At 38.9% G+C, this 20,040-nt stretch overlaps 1 protein-coding gene across 2 annotated transcripts in view; it reads left to right on the forward strand.

The window, feature by feature from the left end:
- Nucleotides 1-20,040, forward strand: part of CSGALNACT2 (chondroitin sulfate N-acetylgalactosaminyltransferase 2) — an 84,057-nt gene that overhangs the window by 40,911 nt on the left and 23,106 nt on the right. The window lies entirely within an intron of this gene.

Consider the following 20,040-nt stretch of genomic DNA (forward strand, 5'->3'; position numbering starts at 1 on the left):
TCTCCAATGAACTCTCCTGTGAGGCTGGGAGTTTCTCTTGCTGGTGCCTCAACCCCTACAGGTGTTTTCAATCAGAGGTTTGAGGCTTTATTTCCCCTCACTGAAACTCTGGGTTGCATAGTCTGTCTTGCTCCCCAGTTGTTCCTCCCAGTTTATCTGCACGAAAATGTGGGACTATCCAGTCCACAATCCACCACCTTGCCTTTCAGCTGCAGCCTTGTCCACCCTGGTCCTCCAGCCGCCACCTTGCTGCAAGTCCTTTTTTGCTCTGCTGCCCATCTCCTCCCCTCCTACTGATCTGGATGAGTGTTTGTTCTTTAACTCCTTGGTTTTCGGACTTCCACACAGTTCAGTTTTCTGTCAGTTCTGGTTATTTTTTGGTTTTAAGTTTGTTGTTGTCCTTCTTTTGGTTGTATGAGAAGGCACAGTGTGTCTGCCTATGCGTCCATCTTGGCTGGAAGTCTCTAGATAATTTCTTCATACCAAAACTTTTCCTATCTTTTGTCTATATCATTTACAATAAAAGGTTTACAATTTTTAAAATAGGTGCTCTCATAGTAAAGCTCAACCCACTTATAAATATATTTATGTGAAGATCTCATAAATATACATAAATATAATTTTTTATTTTTTATTGTTCAGTTACAGTAGTCCCACATTTTTCCACATTGCTCTACCCTGCCCCACCACCCCAGCCTGCTCACACAATCAATTCTCACCCTGTTGTCCATGCCATGGGCCCTCTATACATATTCTTTGACTTGCCCCTTCCTTTTCTTACTCCTATTATTCCACTCCCTCCTCATTTCTGGTGTCAGTTTGTTCTTTATTTCCATGTCTTTGGTACTGTTTTGCTTGTTTGTTTTATTGATTAGTTTCCACTTACAGGTGAGATAATGTGGTATTTTTCTTTCACCACCTGGCTTATTTTACTTAGCATACTATTCTCCAGTTCTATCCATGCTGTTGTGAAGGGTAGGAGCTCCTTTCTTTCTGCTGCATAGCACTCCATTGTGTAAATGCACCACAGTTTTTTGATCCACTCATTTACTGGGGGGCACTAAATAATGCTAGTATGAACATAATAAACTGGTGAACAGTTTATTTTGGATTGGTTTTCAGGATTCTTAGGGTATAATCCCAGCAGTGGAATTACTGAAACAAAAGGCAGTTCCATTTTTAGTTTTTTGAGGAACTTCCATACTGTTTTCCACAGTGGCTGCACCAGTCTGCATTCCCAACAGCGTACTAAGGTTCCCTTTTCTCCACAACCTCGCCAACACTTGTTCTGTATTGATGTGTTAATGATGGCCATTCTGACTGGTGTGAAGTGATATCTCATTGTGGTTCTAATTTACATTTCTCTGATACCTGGTGATGTTGACCATTCATATGTCTCTGGACCCTCTGTATGTCCTCCTTGGAGAAGTGTCTTTTCAGGTCCTTTGCCCATTTTTTAATTGAATTGTTTGTTTTCCTGGTATCATGTGAGTTCTTTATAGATTTAGGAGATCAAATCATTGTTCAGAGTGTTATTAGCAAACATGAATTCGCATTCAGCTTGTTCCATTTTCATTTTGTTGATGTCATTAGTCCTGCAGAAACTTTTTAAATTGATGTAGTCCTATATGTCTATTCTGCCCTAGGGGACGTATCAGTGAAATTATTACTGTGTGGGATATCTGAAATTTTCCTGCCTACATTCTCCTTTAGGACTTTCATGATGTCATGACTTATATTTAAGTTTTTTTATCCATCTCGAGTTTATTTTAGTGTGTGGTGTTAGTTGGTGGTCTAGTTTCGTTTTTTTGCATGTACTTGTCCCGATCTCTCAACATCATTTATTGAAGAGCCTACTTTTACTCCATTTTATGCTGCTGCCTCCTTTGTCAAACATTAACTGATGATAGACACATGGATTTACTTCTGGGTTCTCTATTATGTTCCTTGGTCTATGTGTCTGTTCTATGCCAATACCAGGCTATTTTGATTACAATGGCCTTGTAGTATAGTTTGATTTCAGATATTGTGACCCATCCTTCTTTGTTCTTCTTTCTTAAAGTTGCTGAGGTATTCGGGGTTGTTTATAATTCCATATAAAATTTTAAAATATTTGTTCTATATCTGAGAAATGTGTCTGGAATTTTGATAGGGATTGCTTGCAATCTATAGATTCCTTTGAGTAGTATGGACATTTTAATGATGTTAATTTTTCTAACCCATGAACATAGTATATGCTTCCCTTTATTTGTGTTGTCCTTAATTTCTTTCTTCAGTGTTGTATAGTTTTCTGAGTACAAGTCTTTTACCTCCTTGTTTAGGTTTATTCCTGGGTACTTATTTTTGTTGTTATAGTAAATATAATTTTTCCTAATTTCTGTTCCTGTATTTCATTGATAATGTACAAAAATGCCTTTGATTTCTGAATGTTGACTTTATATCTTGCTCTTTTACCAATTTCACTTATTAGGTTGAGTAATTTTTGGTGGAGTCTCTAGGGTTTTCTATGTATATTATCATGTCATCTGCAAGCAATGACGGTTTTTCTTCCTCCTTTCCAATTTGGATGCCAATTCACGTATTTCTTTTTCATATTTGTTTGCTGTGGCCAGGACTTCCAGTACTATGTTAAATAGGAGTAGTGAGTGTGGACAGCCATGTCTTGTGCCTGATGTTAGGGGTAAAGTGTTTTGTTTTTGCTCATCGAGTGTGCTGTTGACTGTGGGTTTCTCATATATGGCTTTTATTATGTTGAAGTATTCTGCTTACCTCTACTCCCACTTTGCTATATGTTTTTATCATTAATGGGTGCTGTACTTTATCAAATGCTTTTCAAGCCTCTATTGATTTGGTCATGTGATGTTTGTCTTTTGCTTATACAATGTATTACATTATTGATTTGTGTACATTGTACCTTCCCAGCATCCCTGGGATGAATCCCACTTGATCATTGTGTATCATATTTTAATGTATTGCCTATCTGGTTTGCCAGTACTTGGTTGAAGATTTTAGTGTCTGTGTTCATCAGTAACATTGCCCTGTACTTTTCTTTTTTCGTCATGTCTTTATCTAGTTCTGGAATTAGAATAATGCTGGCCTTATTAAAAGAGTTTGGGAATCTTCCCTCATTTGGATTTTTTTTTTTTTGAACAGTTAGGAAAGAGCTAACCCAGATCCTTCTCAAAGTATTTAGTAAAATTCTCCTGTGAAGCATCTGGTCCAGGGCTATTGTGTGCTGGGATTTTTTTTTATTACTGTTTCAATTTCACTGGTTGTTATTGGTCTATTCAAGCTTTCTTCTTTTTCTTGATTTAGTTTTCCTGGAGTATGTGGTTCTGGAAATCTGTTCCTTTCGCTCAGGTTTTCAAATTTCTTGATATATAGTTCTTTGTAGTAATTTCTTACAGTATTCTGTGTATTCTGTGTTATCGGTTGTAATTTCTCCTCTTTCTTACTTTATTTATTTTGTTTCTTATTTATTTGGGTCCCCTCTCTTCTTTGATGAGTTTGTAAAAGGCTTGCTGATTTTTTTATCTTTTCAAAGAACCAGCTCCTGGATTTATTGATCCTTTGAATTGTTCTTTTAGTCTCTGAGTAATTTAATTCTGATCTAATCTTGATTATTTTCTTCTATTTACTTTGAACTTTGTTGTTTCTCTAGTTCTCATGGTTGGAGGGTTAGATGGTATATTTGAAATGTTTTTTATCATTTTTAGGTAGGCCTGTATTGCTATGAACTTCCCTCTCAGGACTGCCTTTGCTGTGTCCTATAGGTTTTGCATTGTCGTGTGTTCATTTTCATTGTTTCCAGAAAGTTTTTAATTTCTTAATTAATCTCATTGTTTACCCACTCATTGTTTAATAACATGTTATTCAGTCTCCATGTATTTTAATATTTTTGAGATTTTTCCCTGAGTTTGGTTTCTAGTTTCAAGCCATAGTTTTCTGACAAAATGCTTGATATGATTTCAGTTTTCTTGAGTTTGTTTAGGCTTGTTTAGTGTCCTATCATGTGATCTGTCTTTGAAGATGTGCATTGTGCATTTGAAAAGAATGTATATTTGCCTTCTTTGGGGTGAAAGGTTGTGTATATATCAGTTATATTTGTTTGATCTAGGGCATTGTGCAATGCCAAAACATATATACATTTTTGACAGTGGGGTGTTAAAACCCCTAATATAAGTATATTGCTGTCTATATATTTTTGAATTCCTACAAGATTTTCTTTTTAAATTTTATTTAGTTATTTTTCAAGTACAGTTTTTTGTCTATTTCTCCCATCCCAGCCCCCCCTGCCCCGTCTCCCCACCTCCCTCCCATTCCCGCCCCCCCCAGTCCTCATCCCTGTGTCTTTCATACTTGTTCCTCAAAATCCCTCCCCATTTTTCCCCTTAATTTCCCTTCTCTCTCCCCTCTGGTCGCTGCCCACTTGTTCTCTATTTCAGTGTCTTTGTTTTTATTCTGTTTGCTTGTTTGTTTTGTTGTTTAGCTTCCTGTTAGAGGTGAGATCATATGGTATTTGTCTTTCAATGCCTGGCCGTACTCCTGTGTTGGGTGCATATGTGTTTACAATGTTTATGTCTTCTTGATTGATTATTCCCTTAAGTATTATGAAGTGCCTTTCTCTGTTGCTTTTAATGACCTTTGTTTTGCCATTTAGTTTGACTGATACAACTATTGCTACCCTGGCTTTTTTTGTTTGTTTGTCTTTCATGTCCATTTGCTTGGAATATTGTTTTCCATCCCTCAGTTTTGGTCTGTGTAATTGTTTTATTCTTAGGTGGTTCTCTTGTAGCCAGCATATATGCTGGTCATGTTTTCTTATCCATTCAGCATATCTATGTCTTTTTGGATTGGAGCAGTTAATCCATTTACATTTAAGGTTACTATTGATAGGTATTTATTCATTGCCATTTTTCACTTGTAGCTGTGTTCCTCTCTCACTCTTTTCTGTTAATCTTCTTAAAGCAGTCCCTTTAACCTGGAGGTATATTCTTTTAGCTTTCTTTTGCCTGGGAAACTCCTTATTTTGCCTTCCTTTTTAAATGAGAGCCTTGCAGGTGGAATAATCTTTGTAGCAGGCCTTTGCTTTTCATTACTTTGAATATTTCTTGCCATTCCCTTCTGGCTTGTAGTGTTTTTGTTGAGAAATCAGCTGCTGACCTTATTGGAGCTTCCTTGTATATTACTATTTATTTCTCTCTTGCTACCTTTAAAATTCTCTTTTTTGGGCATTTTAATTATGATGTGCCTTGGAGTAGGCCTCTTTGGGTTCATCTTGATTGGGACACTCTCTGCTTCCTGAACTTGCATGATTTTTTCTGCTTCCCAAGTTAGGGGATTTTTCTATCATCATTTTTGTAAACAGGTTATCTATCCCTTGTTCCTTTTCTTTTGGTATTCCTATGATGCAGGTGTTCTTCTGTTTTATGTTGTCCTGAAGTTCTCTTAAAGTACCCTCATAGTTTTTTAGTCTTTTTCATTTTGTTACTCTGCCTTAGTATTTCTTTCTACCTTGTCTTCCAGCTTGGTGATTCAGTCCTCTGCTTCATATAGCCTACTTGTAATTTCTTCCAGTGTATTTTCTCAGGTATTGTGTTCTTCATTTCTTCTTGGTTCTTATTTGTATTTTTATTTCTTTTTTCATGCTGTTGTAGTTCCCACTGAGTTCCTTGAGTGCCCTTACAACCATTTTGAGTTCTGTGTCTGATAGATTGCTTGCCTCAATTTTATTTAGCTCTTTTTGTAGGGATTCCTCCATTTCTTTTGATTGGGGGTTCTTTCTTTGTCTTCTCAATTTTGGTGACTTTTTTTTTCTGTGTCTCAGGATGTTCTGCTTTGCCTGCCTGGCTTCGTGGAGTGGACGACTGTGGTGGGAGTTCTCGAGGATTTAGTGATGCAGTCTCTTTGATCTTCTTACCTGGCTGACCTAAAGTTGCCCTTTATTCAATTTTTGTGGGCTCTTTTGTTGTACTTAGGCTTTGCTTATTGGTGACTCATTTGTTGTTGGGTTCTCCCCTCCAGCTGGTTAACTGGTAGTCACAAGTCCTTTTGTATCTTGAATGCTGTTGTACATATACGTTAACAAAGCAGCATTAGCATCCAAACCTATGCTAGAAGAAAAAAATCTACTGCATCAGCATGACCAAGAATGATGAGCAAAGAATAATAAAGATGGAGAGAGATTAAGAATATTATCTATAGGACAAAGGGAATCTGAGATGACTAAAAGAAAGATATGATTTTGAGAGGGAAGAGGGAGGAGAAATAATAAGAGTAGGGAATAGAAATGAGGCATTGAAAGGGAGAGAACAAAATTTAAAATTATGTAAAACTTGTAAGGGTGACGGCAAAAATGGAGTAAGAAAAAGGAAGAGTATACTATGAGGTCTGAAGTAAAATTGAAAAGGTACCAAACCAGTGGAGACAAAATTGCAGAAAAACCATAGGAGGGTCAATAGCAACAACAGCTGAATAAAGATTATTAAAGGTGGAAAGGGAATAAGAATATTGTATAAAGAGAAAAGTGAATGAGATGTCTACAGTAAAGAAAAATTATTTTAGCCCTGGTGGGTGTGGATTATTGATTGAGCTCAGCCTGTGAACCATAATGTCACTGGTTTGATTCCCAGTCAGGGCACATGCTTGGGTTGTAGGCCGGGTCCCCAATAGGGGGCATGTGAGAGGCAAGCACACATTGATGTTTCTCTCCCTCTCTTTCTCCCTCCATTCTCCTCTGTCTAAAAATAAATAAATAAAATATTTTTAAAAACAAATAAAAATTATTTTGAGTGGATGAGGAATGAAAACTAATAAGAGTATACTGTAGAGCCCAGGGTAAAGAAGGGAACAAGAAAATTAAAATTCCTAACTCATCCGATCAAGGTCAGGGGGAAGGCAAAATGGAGTAAGACAGGTAGAGAGTATTCTATGGGATTTAAAGTATAAATAGTGAACAAGTAGGAGTTCTGTTGGAGAACAGCAATAACCATGATATCCTCACTCAACTAGTCACAATTTATAAAGGTGGAAAGGATAAGACTATTACAAGAGGGGAAAATTAATGTGAGCTGACTAAAGGAAGGAAGAATGCTTTTGCGAGGATAGATGGAGGAGAAATAGTAAGAGTAAGGAAATGAACATGGCATAGCATGGGAGAAAATAAAGTTTACAACCACAGTGAGAATGGTCAAGAAGATGGCACAATACCAGGGACAGAGGCTATGTGGGATTTGAAATGACAATAAGTAAAAATATATATAATCTCAATAAAAATAATAAAAAATAAAAGACCAAGAGTGGTGAATTAGTTGGAATCCAATTGAAGTGAGAGAATAAATATTAAAAGGCTATATGAAAGGGAAAAAAAGTTCTAAGGAAGAGCAAGGTGAAACTTATCTCAGCTGTTGGAGTTTGCCTTCTGATTTCTTTCTGGATTTATTTTTTTAACTTAATTTTCATTGTTGTTTAAGTACAGTTTTCTGCCTTTTACCCCCATCCCAGCCCACCCCCCTCAGATCTCCCCACCTCCCTCCCATTTCCACCTCCCCTTGTTATTGTCCATGTGTCCTTTACACTTGTTCCTGCCAACCCTTCCCCTTTTCTCCTGAAATTCCCTCTCCTCTCCCCTCTGGTCACTGTCAGCCTGTTCTCAATTTCAGTGTCTTTGGTAATATTTTGCTTGTTTGTTTGTTTTGTTGATTAGGTTTGTCTCTGGTTTTTTATCAACTCTAGTTCCAGGGTAGGTTGTCCAGCTTCTGGTAACACTGCCTGTAACTCCTTCCCCTGCCTCTGGAGGGAGCTTTTGTTGTGATGGAGAGGGTTAGGCTTCTGCTTGTCCCCTGTGAGTCACGATTCATTCTTTTAGAAAATTTGTGTATGTGTTCCCCCTGCTCCTGCACCTCCCATCTTAGTCTGTCCCAATTTATGTCTAGTATTTTATAGTTTCTGATTATAGCTCTCCATTTCACAAGGGTGTGGGAGGCAATTTGTGTAGGAGTGTTAGCTCTCTCCTGCTTGGTGTAGACTGCAGCTCTGTGTGTGAATCAAGGCACCTTGATTCTCCCCTGCTGCACGCCTTCTGAGCTTCCTGGTTTGATGGCCTTGTGAAATAGGGCCCTAGGACCCAGTATATTTGTCTCCTTGTGGCAAGTTCAAAATGGGCCCTTTTAGATACTTGTCATGCTGGCTTACTCTCCTGGAAGTGCCCCCTGCAGGTTGTTTAGCCTGCCTAGTTGGTTTTGCAGATCTTCCCTGCTCTTGCAGGAGGGCTCAATCTTCCCTTCCCAGACGTTTCACCAAGGAAGGGGGATCAGTCTGGCCTTACTTAATTTCAGGTGAACATTTCCAAGCCCTCACAGCAATCAGTGTCTCATACTCTAAACTCTGTACCACTGGACACCAGCCTGGGGCCAATAGACCATCTCACTTTGCACCCTTTTTTTGATCAAACTGCTCAGGTGTACCAATTGGGAACAGATTGCACATACAGTCCTCCCTCCTTGTTCATAGGGTAGCTGCTCATGCAAGGTTCCTGCCATGCACACTTCAGCTCCTCTTATTTTTTAATTTTTTTCCTCATTTTAAAAAAATTGTTGTTCAAGTACAGTTTTCTGTCTTTTACTCCCATCCCAGCACACCACCCCAGTGCTCCCCACCTCCCTCCCATTTCCATACCCCTTAGTTTTTGTCGATGTGTCCTTTATACTAGTTCCTGTAAATCCTTCCCCTTTTCCCCTGAAATTCCCTCCCCTCTCCCTTCTGGTCACTGTCTGAGTGTTCCATATTTCAATGTCTTTGGATATAGTTTGCTTGCTTGTTTGTTTTGTTCTTTAGCTTCCTGTTAAAGGTGAGATCATATGGTATTTGTCTTTCACCGCCTGGCTTATTTCACTCACCATAATGCTTTCCAGTTCCATCCACGCTGTTGCAAATGGTAGGCGGTCCTTCATTCTTTCTGTTGTATAGAATTCCATTGTGTAAATGGACCATAGTTTTTGGAACCATTCATTTACTGATGGGTACCTAAGTTGCTTCCAGCACTTGACTATTGTAAATTGTGCTGCTGTGAACATTGGGTGCATAGGTTCTTTTGGATTGGGGTTGCAGGGTTCTTAGGATATAATCCTAGCAGTGGAATTGCTGGGTCAAAAGGCAGATTCATTTTTCTTTTGCTTAGAAAATTCCATACTGTTTTTCATAGTGGTTGTACCAGTCTGCAATCCCAACCAACAGTAGATTAGGGTCCCCTTTTCTCCACAACTGCTCCAGCATTTGTTTGTTAATTTGTTTATGATGGCCATTCTGACCATTGTAAAGTGGTATCTCATTGTGGTTTTAATTTGCTAGCAATATTGAGCATCTTTTCAAGTGTCATTGGATCCTCTGTATGTCCTCCTTGGAGAAATGTCTGTTCAAGTCCTTCACCCACTTTTTAATTGGGTTGCTTGTCTTCTTAGAGTGGAGTCGTGTAAGTTCTTTGTATATTTTGGAGATTAAACCCTTGTCTGAGGTATCATTGGCAAATATGTTTTCCCATACCGTTGGATCTCTTTTTATTTTAATAGTGTTTTCTTTAGCTGTGCAGAAGCTTCTTATTTTGCTAAGATTCCATTTGTTTATTCTTTCCTTTATGTCCCTTGCTCTAGGGGACATATCAGTAAAAAAGTTGCTGTATGAAATATCTGAGAATTTCCTGCCAATGTTTTCCTCTAGGACTTTAATGGTTTAATGGTGTTATGGCTTATATTTAAGACTTTTATCCACCTTGAATTTATTTTGGTGTATGGTGTAAGTTGGTCCTCAAATTTCATTTTTTTTTTGCATGTAGCTGTCCAGTTCTCCCAACACCATTTGTTAAAGAGGCTATTTTTACTCCATTTCATGTTACCTCCCCCTTTGTCAAATATTAGTTGCCCATAGAGACTTGGGTTTATTTCTGGGCTCTCTGTTCTGCTCCATTGGTCTATGTGCCTGTTTTTATGCCAGTACCAGGCTGTTTTGATTACAGTGGCCTTGTAATACAGTTTGGTATCAGGTAGTGTGATCCCTCCTACTTTGTTCTTCTTTCTCGAAATTTGAGCTGCTATTCAGAGTCGTTTATACTTTCATATAAATTTTTGAAGTGTTCTATGTCTGTGAAATATGCCATTGGTACATTAATAGGTATTGCATTGAATCTGTACATTGGTTTGCTACCCAAACCAATTTGGGTATGGACATTTTGATGATGTTAATTCTTCCAGTCCATGAACACGGTGTATGTGTCCATTTGTTTGTGTCTTTCTTGATTTCTTTCTTCAGTGTTGTGTAGTTTTTTGCATATAGGTCTTTTACCTCCTCGGTTAGGTTTACAACTAGGTATATTATTTTTCTTTTTACTTATCGAATGGAATTTATTTTTTTTATTTCTGTTTCTGCTGTTTCATTGTTGATATACAAAAATGCCTTTGATTTCTGGATATTGACTTTGGATCTGCTGTTTTGGCAAATTCATTTATCAGGTCAAGCAGTTTTTGGCTAGAATCTGTAGGATTTTCCATGTACACTATCATGTCATCTGCAAACAGTGACAGTTTTGTTTCCTTCTTTCCAATCTGGATGCCTTTGATTTCCTTTTCTTTGATTGCTTTGGCTAAACCTTCCAGTACTATGTTGAATAGAAGTGATAAAAGTGGACAACCTTGTCTTGTTCCTGATCTCAGTGGAAAAGATTTTAGTTTTTTCCCATTGAATATGATATTGGCTGTAGGTCTCTCATACATGGCCTGTATTATATTGAGGAATGCTCCCTGTATTCCCATTTTGCTGAGTGTTTTTATCATAAATGGGTGTTGTACCTTATCAGAAGCTTTTTCCGCATCTATTGATATGATCATGTGATTTTTGTCTTTACTTTTGTTTATGTGATGTTTTACATTTACTGATGCAAACATTGAACCATCCTTGCACCCCTGGGATGAATCCACTTGATCATAGTGTATGATCTTTTTAATATTTTATTTATTTATTTTTAGAGAGAGGGGAAGGGAAGGAGAGAGGGAGAGAAATATTAATATGTGGTTGCTTCTCATGTGTCCCCCACTGGGAACTGGCCTGCAACCTAGGCATGTGCCCTGACTGGGAATGGAACCTCGATCCTTTGCTTTACAGGCCCATGCACAATCCACTGAGCTACACCAGCCAGGGCCACAGTGTATGATCTTTTTAATATATTGTTGGATGCGGTTTGCCAATATTTTGTTGAAGATTTTAGCATCTATGTTCATCAGCAATATTGGCCTAAAGGTTTCTTTCTTTGTTGTATCTTTATCTGGTTTTGGAATTGGGATGATGCTGGCTTCATAAAAAGAGTTCGGGAGTCTTCCATCATTTTGGATTTTTTAGAATAGTCTGTGAAGAATAGGGGTTAGCTCTTCCTTAAGTGCTTTGTAGAATTCTCCTATGAAACCATCCAGTTAAGGGCTTTTGTCTGTTGCAAGTTTTTTGATTACTGCTTCAATATCATCTGTTTTTATTGGTCTGTTCAGGCTTTCTCCTTCTTCTTCATTGAGTTTTGGAAGATTATGTTTTTCTAGAAATTTGTCCATTTCACATAGGTTTTCACATTTCTTGGCATACAGTTCTTCGTCGTAATTTCTTAAATTCCTTTGTAGTTCTGTGGTGTCAGTTGTAATCCCTCCTCTTTCATTTCTGATTGTGTTTATTTGGGTCCTCTCTGTTCTTTTCTTGATGAGCCTGCTTATATAAAGACTTGTTGATTTTGTTTATCTTTTCAAAGAACCAGGTCCTGGATTCATTGATTCTTAAAATTGTGCTTTTAGTCTGTATGTCATTTAATTCTGCTCTGATATTGGTTATTTCCTTCCTTCTACTTGCTCTGGGCTGTCTTTGTTGTTGTTCCTTGAATTCTTGTAGACGTAGGGTTAGGTTGTTTGAAATGTTTCTTTCTTTTTTAGGTAGGCCTGTATTGCTATGAACTATCCCCTCAGGACTGCCTTCACTGTGTCCCATAAGTTTTGGGTTGTCATGAGTTTATTTTCATTTATTTCCAGAAACTTTTTGATTTCTTCCCTAATTTCATTCTTGACCCATTCGTTGTTTAATAGCATGCTATTCAGTCTTCATGATTTTGAGTGTTTGGGTTTTTTTCCTTTGGGGTTGGTTTCCAGTTTCAGTCCCTTATGGTCAGAGAAAATGCTTGGTATGATTTCAATATTCTTGAATTTGTTGAGGCTTGTTTTGTGCCCTATCATGTGGTCTATCTTTGAGAATGTTCCATGTGCATTTGAAGAGAATGTGTATTTAGCTTTGGGATGAAGGACTCTCTCTATATATATCAGTTACGTTCATTTTATCTTGGGCATTGTTCAGTGCCACAATATGTTTGTTGTTATTTTGTTTGGAAGATATGTCCATTTTTGACAGTGGTGTGTTAAAATCCCCTACTAGAATTGTGTTGCTGTCCATATCTTTCTCGAAGTCCTCTAAGATTTTCTTTATATATTTGGGTGCTCCTATGTTGGGTGCATATATATTTACAATGTTCATTTCATCTTGGAGTATTCTTCTCTTGAGTACTATGAAGTGACCTTCTGGATCTCTCTTTATGGCCCTTTTTTTGAAGTCTGTTTTGTCTGATATGAGTATTGCTATCACGGCTTTTTTTTCCTTTCCGTTTGCTTGGAAAAATTGTTTTCAGTTCTTCGCTGTTAGTCTGTGTAGGTCTTTTGTCCTGAGGTGGGTCTCTTTTAGGCAGCGTATGTGCGGATCATGCTTTCTAAGCCATTCAGCTATTCTATGTCTTTTGATTGGAGAATTTAATCCATTTACATTTAAGGTTATTATTTTTTTAAATTTTTTATTGATTATGCTGTTACAGTTGTTCTATTTCCCCCTTCATTCCCCTCCACCCTACCCCCTGTCCCCACCATTACCGCCCCTTTAGTTTATGTCCATGTGTCTCAAGGTCTTTAGATTCTATATTTCCCATGCTATTCTTGCCCCCCCCCCATCTATTTTCTGTCTACTGTCTATGCTACTTATTTTCTGTAACTTCTCACTCCTTCTCCTCCTCCCACTCCCCTGTTGCTAACCCTCCATGTGATCTTCATTTCTATGTTTCCACTCCTGATCTAGCTGTCCTTTTAGTTTGCTTTTGTTTTAGGTGTGGTTGTTAATAACTGTGAGTTTGTTGTCCTTTCACTGTTCATGTTTCTTTAACTTCTTTTTATTAGATAAGTCCCTTTAACATTTCATATAATAAGGGCTTGGTGATGATGAACTCCTTGAATTTGATCTTATCCAAGAAGCACTTTATCTGTCCTTCCATTCTAAATGAAAGTTTTGCTGGATAGAGCAATCTTGGTTGTAGGTCTTTAGATTTCATGACTTGGAATACCTCTTTCCAGCCCCTTCTTGCCTGTAAGGTCTCTTTTGAGAAATCTGCTGACAGTCTGATGGGGACTCCTTTGTAGGTGACTGTCCCCTTAGCTCTTGCTGCTTCTAGGATTCTCTCCTCCATTTTAATTTTGGCTAATGTAATGATGATGTGCCTTGGTGTGTTCCTTCTTGGGTCCAACTTCTTTGGTACTCTCTGAGCTTCCTGGATTTCCTGGAAGTCTATTTCCTTTGCCAGATTGGGGAAATTCTCCTTTATTATTCGTTCAAATAAGTTTTCCACTGGTGGCTGGTCCTTTCCCCCTTCTGGTACCCCTATAATTCAGATGTTGGAACGTTTAAAGATGTCCTGGAGGTTCCTAAGACTCTCCTCATTTCTTTGAATTCTTGCTTCTTGACTCTTTTCTGTTTGGCCATTATTTGCTTTCTTCTGGTGCACTCCATTGATTTGAGTCTCAGTTTCCTTTTCATTGCTATTGATTTCCTGTGTAATTCCATTCATTTCAATTAGTTTTGCCTTCATATATTTGTCTAATTTGTGGCTATAATCAACCAGTTCTGTGAGGATCCTGATCACCAGTGTTTTAAACTGTGCGTCTGAGAGTTTTGCTATTTCTTCATCACTTAGATTTATAGGCTCTGGGGCTTTGAGATCTTCTTGAGCCATTTTTGCTCTGTTCGTGCCCTTTAAGTGTGAGGAGCGGAGCCTTGGACTCCCAGGTCGCTGGGTTGTGACGCTGTATGTGGGGGCGTGGTCAGAGCAGGGAAATGTTGGCACCCTCTGCTGTTTCTTGCCGCTGGGTGAGGAGCAGAGGCTTAGGTGGTTTACCAGGGCTGGGCCACTCAGAGTCACTGGGTTATGACCCTGTATGTGGAGGTGGGGTCAGAGCAGGGAAATGGCAGCGCTCTCCCTGCCGCTTGCTGCAGGGACCCGCTGGGTCCTGGTCCAATCGCCCACTCCCTCGCTTGTCTATCCGCATACCAATGCGCGACCACAGTCAACCCGCAGCCCTACTCCCTGGCTGTTTCCCCGCGGTTGCTTGCTTGGTCGCTCGCTAGATTGCTCACTGGGTCCAACCCTGCGCCTGGATTCTGCCCGCCTGTATCCATCTGACCGAGTTTTCCTGTGCAACCCCACTCCACCAGCTGCTGGTTTCGCCCTTTACCAGTCAGGCTGAAGAATTTGTTGTTAACAGACTTCCGAAAAGTTCAATTTTCTGTGTTCTGGCTGTGTTTTCTGTTGCTAATATTTAGTTGTCTCTAAACTTGGTTGTGTGAGAAGGCACAGCTTATCCACCTATGCCCCCATCTTGGCGGAAGTCTCTAAGGTTATTATTGATAGATACTTATTCATAACCATTTTTGTACCTGTGTTCCTCTCTCTCTCTTTTTCTTCCTTTCCTTAGAGCAGTGCCTTTAGTATCTCTTGCAGAGCTGCTTTGATGGAGGTATATTCTTTTACATTTCTTTTGTCTTGGAAGCCCTTTATTTGGCCTTCTATCTTGATTGAGAGCCTTGCTGGTTCAAGTAGTCATGGTTGCAGGCCTCTGGTTCTCATTACTTGGAGTATTTCTTGACATTCTCTTCTTGCTTGGATCGTTTCCATTGAGAAGTCAGCAACTATCATTATTGGTACTTCCTTCTATGTTACTTCCTTTTTCTCTCTTGCTGCCTTTAAGATTCTCCCTTTGTCTTGGAATTTTGCCATTTTAATGATGATGTGCCTTGAAGTGGGCCTCTTTGGCTTCCTCTTGACTGGGACTCCTCTGTGTTCCTGGATTTGTGTGGCTTTTTCTCTCTTCAAATTAGGGAAGTTTTCCATCATTACTTTTTCAGATAGGTCTTCTATATCTTGTTCTTCTTCTCCTTCTGGTATCCTTATTATGTGGATATTATTATGTTTCATATTGTCTTGCATTTCTCTTAATTTGTCTTCATTCTTTCTGAGCCTCTTTTCCTTTTCTTGCTCTTTCTGGGAGTTTTTTTCTACTTTCTCCTCCAATTCGCTGATTCCATCTTCTGCTTCATCGATCCTGCTTTTGATTCTTTCCACTGTGTTGTTCAGTTCAGAAATTGTATTCTTTATTTCTTCTTGGCTCTTGCTGATAGTTTCTATTTCCTTTTTCATGTTGATATAGTTTGCAGTGAGTTCATTGTAGTTCCCCTGTAGTTTCTGGTAACTAATTGTGACCTCTTTGAACTTCCTTATAACCAGTGCTTTGAATTCAATGTCTGATAGCTGACTTGTTCTTTTTTCATCTAGCATTCTTTCTAAGGCTTCCTCCTTTTTTTTTTTTTTTGTTTGGGGATTGCTTCTTTTTCTTCCCATTGTTAGTGAGACTCTTCTTGTTAGCTTCAGCATCTTAAATTGATTTGTTATGGCTTTCTGGTTTTATGGTGTGAACTTCTGTGGTGTAATACCTGTGAGATTCAGTGGTGTAGTCTCCTTGATCTCCAAGCTCACTGGTCTTAGGCTGTCTTTTCAGTTGACTCTGCATTTGTCTTTGGGTTTTGGTTGTTTTGGTTGTTTTAGGGTTTTTCTTTTGTGGGTCCTTCCCACCAGCTGGATACTGATGGTCCCTCTGTTCACCACCTGTTTTAATTTGTTGTGCTGGTGAGGGCAGTTTGTGTTGAAGCTAGTTCTTTCATGTGTACAGGGTTTTGAGGATTCTGTTTTACTCTTGTTCAGTTGTTTGCACTGGGTAGTTTCTCCACTGTTTAGTTGTATTTTCAGATAGGTCTTGGATTAAGGTTTGTTTGGTTTTCACTCTCTCCTTCACCTTCTTATGTTGTTATCTGTTGGTGGTTCCTTTGTTGTTGGGTTTCCAATTCTAGCGGGTATCCTGGTGTTCACCACTTTAACCGACTGTTTTTTTTGTGTGCGTGTGCGCGATCAGTTGGAGTGGATGGCAAAATGTTTTACGACAGCAGTAGTGTATTCTATGATAGTCACAATAGCAGCTGGTAGAGAAGAGATAGGAGATCTTTAGGCTATATATAATGTTAACTGTGATCTTCAGCCCAACTAGCCACTTTTAGAAAGAATGGACAGAAGATAAGTCTCTTGTTGGGGAGGAAAAGCTTGTGAGTTGGATCTAGAAAACAGTGAGTTTGTGGGAGGTCAGATTCTGAGGCAAGGTGAGAGTAAAGGATAGTAAGTAGGTGTAGTGTGTGAGAGAATATAGTTAACCACTACAGTAATAGAGTTCACGAAACTGTGAACTGGGTTAAGATCTGGAAGGGGTGATATGAAGTATTTACAATTGTATGGAACAGCTATTATTTACAATAACATTAAAGCAACAATCATATGACAGAATCTATTTGATCTGAATAACAAGAATAGGGGGTATAGGACTTTGAGTAGTATGCTAAAGGAACACAAGTGAAGGACAGTAAATTAGCAATACACCGTGAAAGAGAGAACAGGGGAAACCTATCAAATAAGAAGGCTATACAGAAAAAGGAATAATACAAAAATACTATTAAAGTAAAAGATGTAAGAATAATGAAAAAAATTAAAAATACAAATATGCAAAATATGCAGCAACTTGTGGCTTCTCTGCTATAGCAAAGTGAAATTTGTCTCTTTGTCTTTACTGTTGGGATGCCCCCTCTTTGGGTCCAACTCTGGTCTTTTCGCAGTTCCAAGTTTTTTCTCTCACTTTTGGGAAAAAGAAAAGGCAGGAGAAGGGAGAAAGAAGTGAAAAGTTTGGAAAGAAAGGAAGAAGGAATAAAACAAAAAAGAAGGAAAAAGAGGAAAAAGGTATCGAAAGATAAAACAATAATAAAATTTTAAAAATAAAAGATTACTTTAAAAAAAAAACACCTTTTGGCCAAGCTGGCCAAACCAGTTTTTCTGGTCTCACTGGCTGCAGCTGGCTCAGGAGCCATTGGTATGGCCTTTCTCCCTTCCTGATGTGTACTCAAGCAGTTTCGTGAGTACTCTCCTGATAGCTAGTCTGGCACCTCTCCCCAGCACCCCACTCGGGATCCAGGTCTTCTTCAAAGCACTCTTTCCCAGGGAAGCATCGCCGTGGGCTGGGGTGTGGGTTCCCACGCCTGGCCAGGCTGCCTGGGTCCCGCAGGTTTGGTCTTGAACCATTCCCAGTGCTTGGGGGAACGGAAGGCCTTCTGCCCAACCTCGGGATCACTGCCAGGCTGGGTGGGGAATAGGCCAAGCGGCTGTCACAGGAGGCTCTCCCAAATACTTTACCTTTCGAGAGATTCCTCCCACTCAATCCTGCCTCTCAGCACGGCCCATTTCTCCAGCCAGACCGCTGACCATTGGGTTCTGAGTACGACACTGTGACTCTCAATTCTCCCCAGCTGTGACCACAGACTCTTTGGGTGATCATGGCCCTTGTGTTTGCCTCCTTATCCTTATTCCCCTCTCTGCAACTTCAAGCAAACCGGTCTCTCCTGGTGTTGCTGAAACCCTGCTTGGCTGGGGAGGGAGGGAACTGATGACCTAGCTCCCTCTCCCCCAAGGACCTTGCTGCTGGCCCTTGGCTCTCAAGGAGTCCATGGTAGACCTGGTGCCAGGCACGGGCCAAAGCTGCTGCCTGTCTCTGCACTGGTCCCTCCGGCCTTATTGTCCTGCAGCCATCTCCTTGCTTTCTGATCTTTCAGTGTCCACTACAATTTCTGGTCTCTTATTTTCATATATGCTGGGGTACTGTTGGCTATTTGCTTTGCTTCTCCGTAGATTAAACAGGTTTTTCTCCCATGTGTAGGGGGAGGTGGAATGTGCTCTGTCCTACTCTGTCACCATCTTCCCTGAATCTGCAGCTCCTCTTTTAAAAAAGTCTCTTTGGGCATTCCCACTGCAGTGCCCTGCTTTCCACACTTCACCTCTCCAATAAGTCAAGAGTCTATCTCAGTCATGCAAATCAAAGCCCTAATTTTCCCACAGGTCCAGGTGCAGGTACTCTCCTGGTTCTCGTCCACACCACAGCTAAGGTGTGCCACAAGCTGTGTGAGTGTATAACCCGTTTCTCCATGATTTGTTCTAAGTTGCTCCTGTTGGGGTCTGGAGATTTCTTGCCCTGGGAGGGGAGAGAGCTGCTAGGCTACTATCTCTAACCAGACTCTCTACAGATGCTAGTGCCATGCCTGGAGACTTTCCCCATTCACCTATAAAACATCCTTACCACCCATTTTGAAGTATCCTCTTTACTCTTTGGATTTCAAATTTCATATCAGTTAAGATTCTCTTGACTGTTCACTTTGTTTTTTGGGAGATCAGTTAAGTGTCTGACTTGGGTGCACAAGCATCTTTTATCTAACTCATGTATATATGATGGTAACACAAACCTATATGTGATATACACTGCTATTTCAGTGGTGAATTAAACTTTTCAAGATACTTAGTTATCATTTGGTTAATTAAAATAATAAATGGCTAAGGGTAATTAAGTCCTTTTAGGTCTATTGCCTTTATTTTATGCATATATGTGCCATATAAAACACACATATTGCAGCATTTCTCACAGAAGCATCTAGACTTTCCTAATCAGTGAAAAAGTGACTAGGACTCATGTTCCTCGGTGATCATTTTCCACAGGATCTGCTGCACTGGTAGAGAACATCTGTTAAAAGCTTACTATAGTATTACATAGAGTTCTTGACAAACACTTCATTAGAATGGAATTTCTCTCTGGGGCAGAGGCCTCCCCTGTTCTCCTGTCTGCTAAGTTTAACCATCTCTACTTCTACAGTTAAGAATCCTTAATTTATAAAGAAAACAGGAGAGCTCACACAACTGATTGTCTTATGAACTGTACTATGTATTGAATAATTTTGTAAATTTATAAATGGTTTTTTAATATTCTTTCCCTGAAAAAAACATTAAAATGTTCATGTTTTTTCTTTATATAGACTCTAAGCCATTCCAGACGTGTAGGAATTTGTTGCTCTGAACGAATTATGTGATATAATGCTGAAATAATCTACTGGAGGATTTTGGATGTAATAATGTTTCTTAATGTGTTTTCCATATGTTTGTGATCTTTTGAAACTGTTTTTTCCTCCACTTAATTTTAAGGCTTTTAGATTTGAGCCATAGAAATTAATGAAGTGGAATTCTTGAATTAATTACTGGAAGAATCTCTCTCTTCCTCTAGTAAGCCATTGTTAATATAACAAAACAATTTATAGAAACTCAGTTCCCAAATTGTGATACACAATAGATGAAAGTGGTGTGTTGATTAAAATATTATGTTAATATAGAGCTATAAGCAATACAGTTTCCAAATAATTAGAGAACTGTAGAATATATGTAATATAAACTATTCTAAATGTAATTTTAATGATTTTTTATTCATTCAGTAGGTTATGGATATATAGACATTCTGGTTGAGTATTACATGTCATATCTTAATATTTTGTAAGATATTTTTGTTAATAATTTCTTCCACAATTTACTGAGTATTCTGAATTGTATGAGCACCTTTCATGGTGCTTGACATATAGTGGTCACATAAGTTTACTGACACTGTCAAAAATTTGATGTAAAGGGTCCAGCAGAAGTAACACCATTGAGTGTGGTTGGAAGTGTACATGAATGTCTCACACAAGATGGACAGCAATTTGAACATTTCACATAAAATATCACATGGTGTGCTTTAGTGTGATATTGTT

This window comes from Artibeus jamaicensis, unplaced genomic scaffold, assembly GCF_021234435.1.
Source record: "Artibeus jamaicensis isolate MK-2021 breed Jamaican fruit bat unplaced genomic scaffold, CSHL_Jam_final contig_687, whole genome shotgun sequence".
Lineage (NCBI taxonomy): Eukaryota > Metazoa > Chordata > Mammalia > Chiroptera > Phyllostomidae > Artibeus > Artibeus jamaicensis.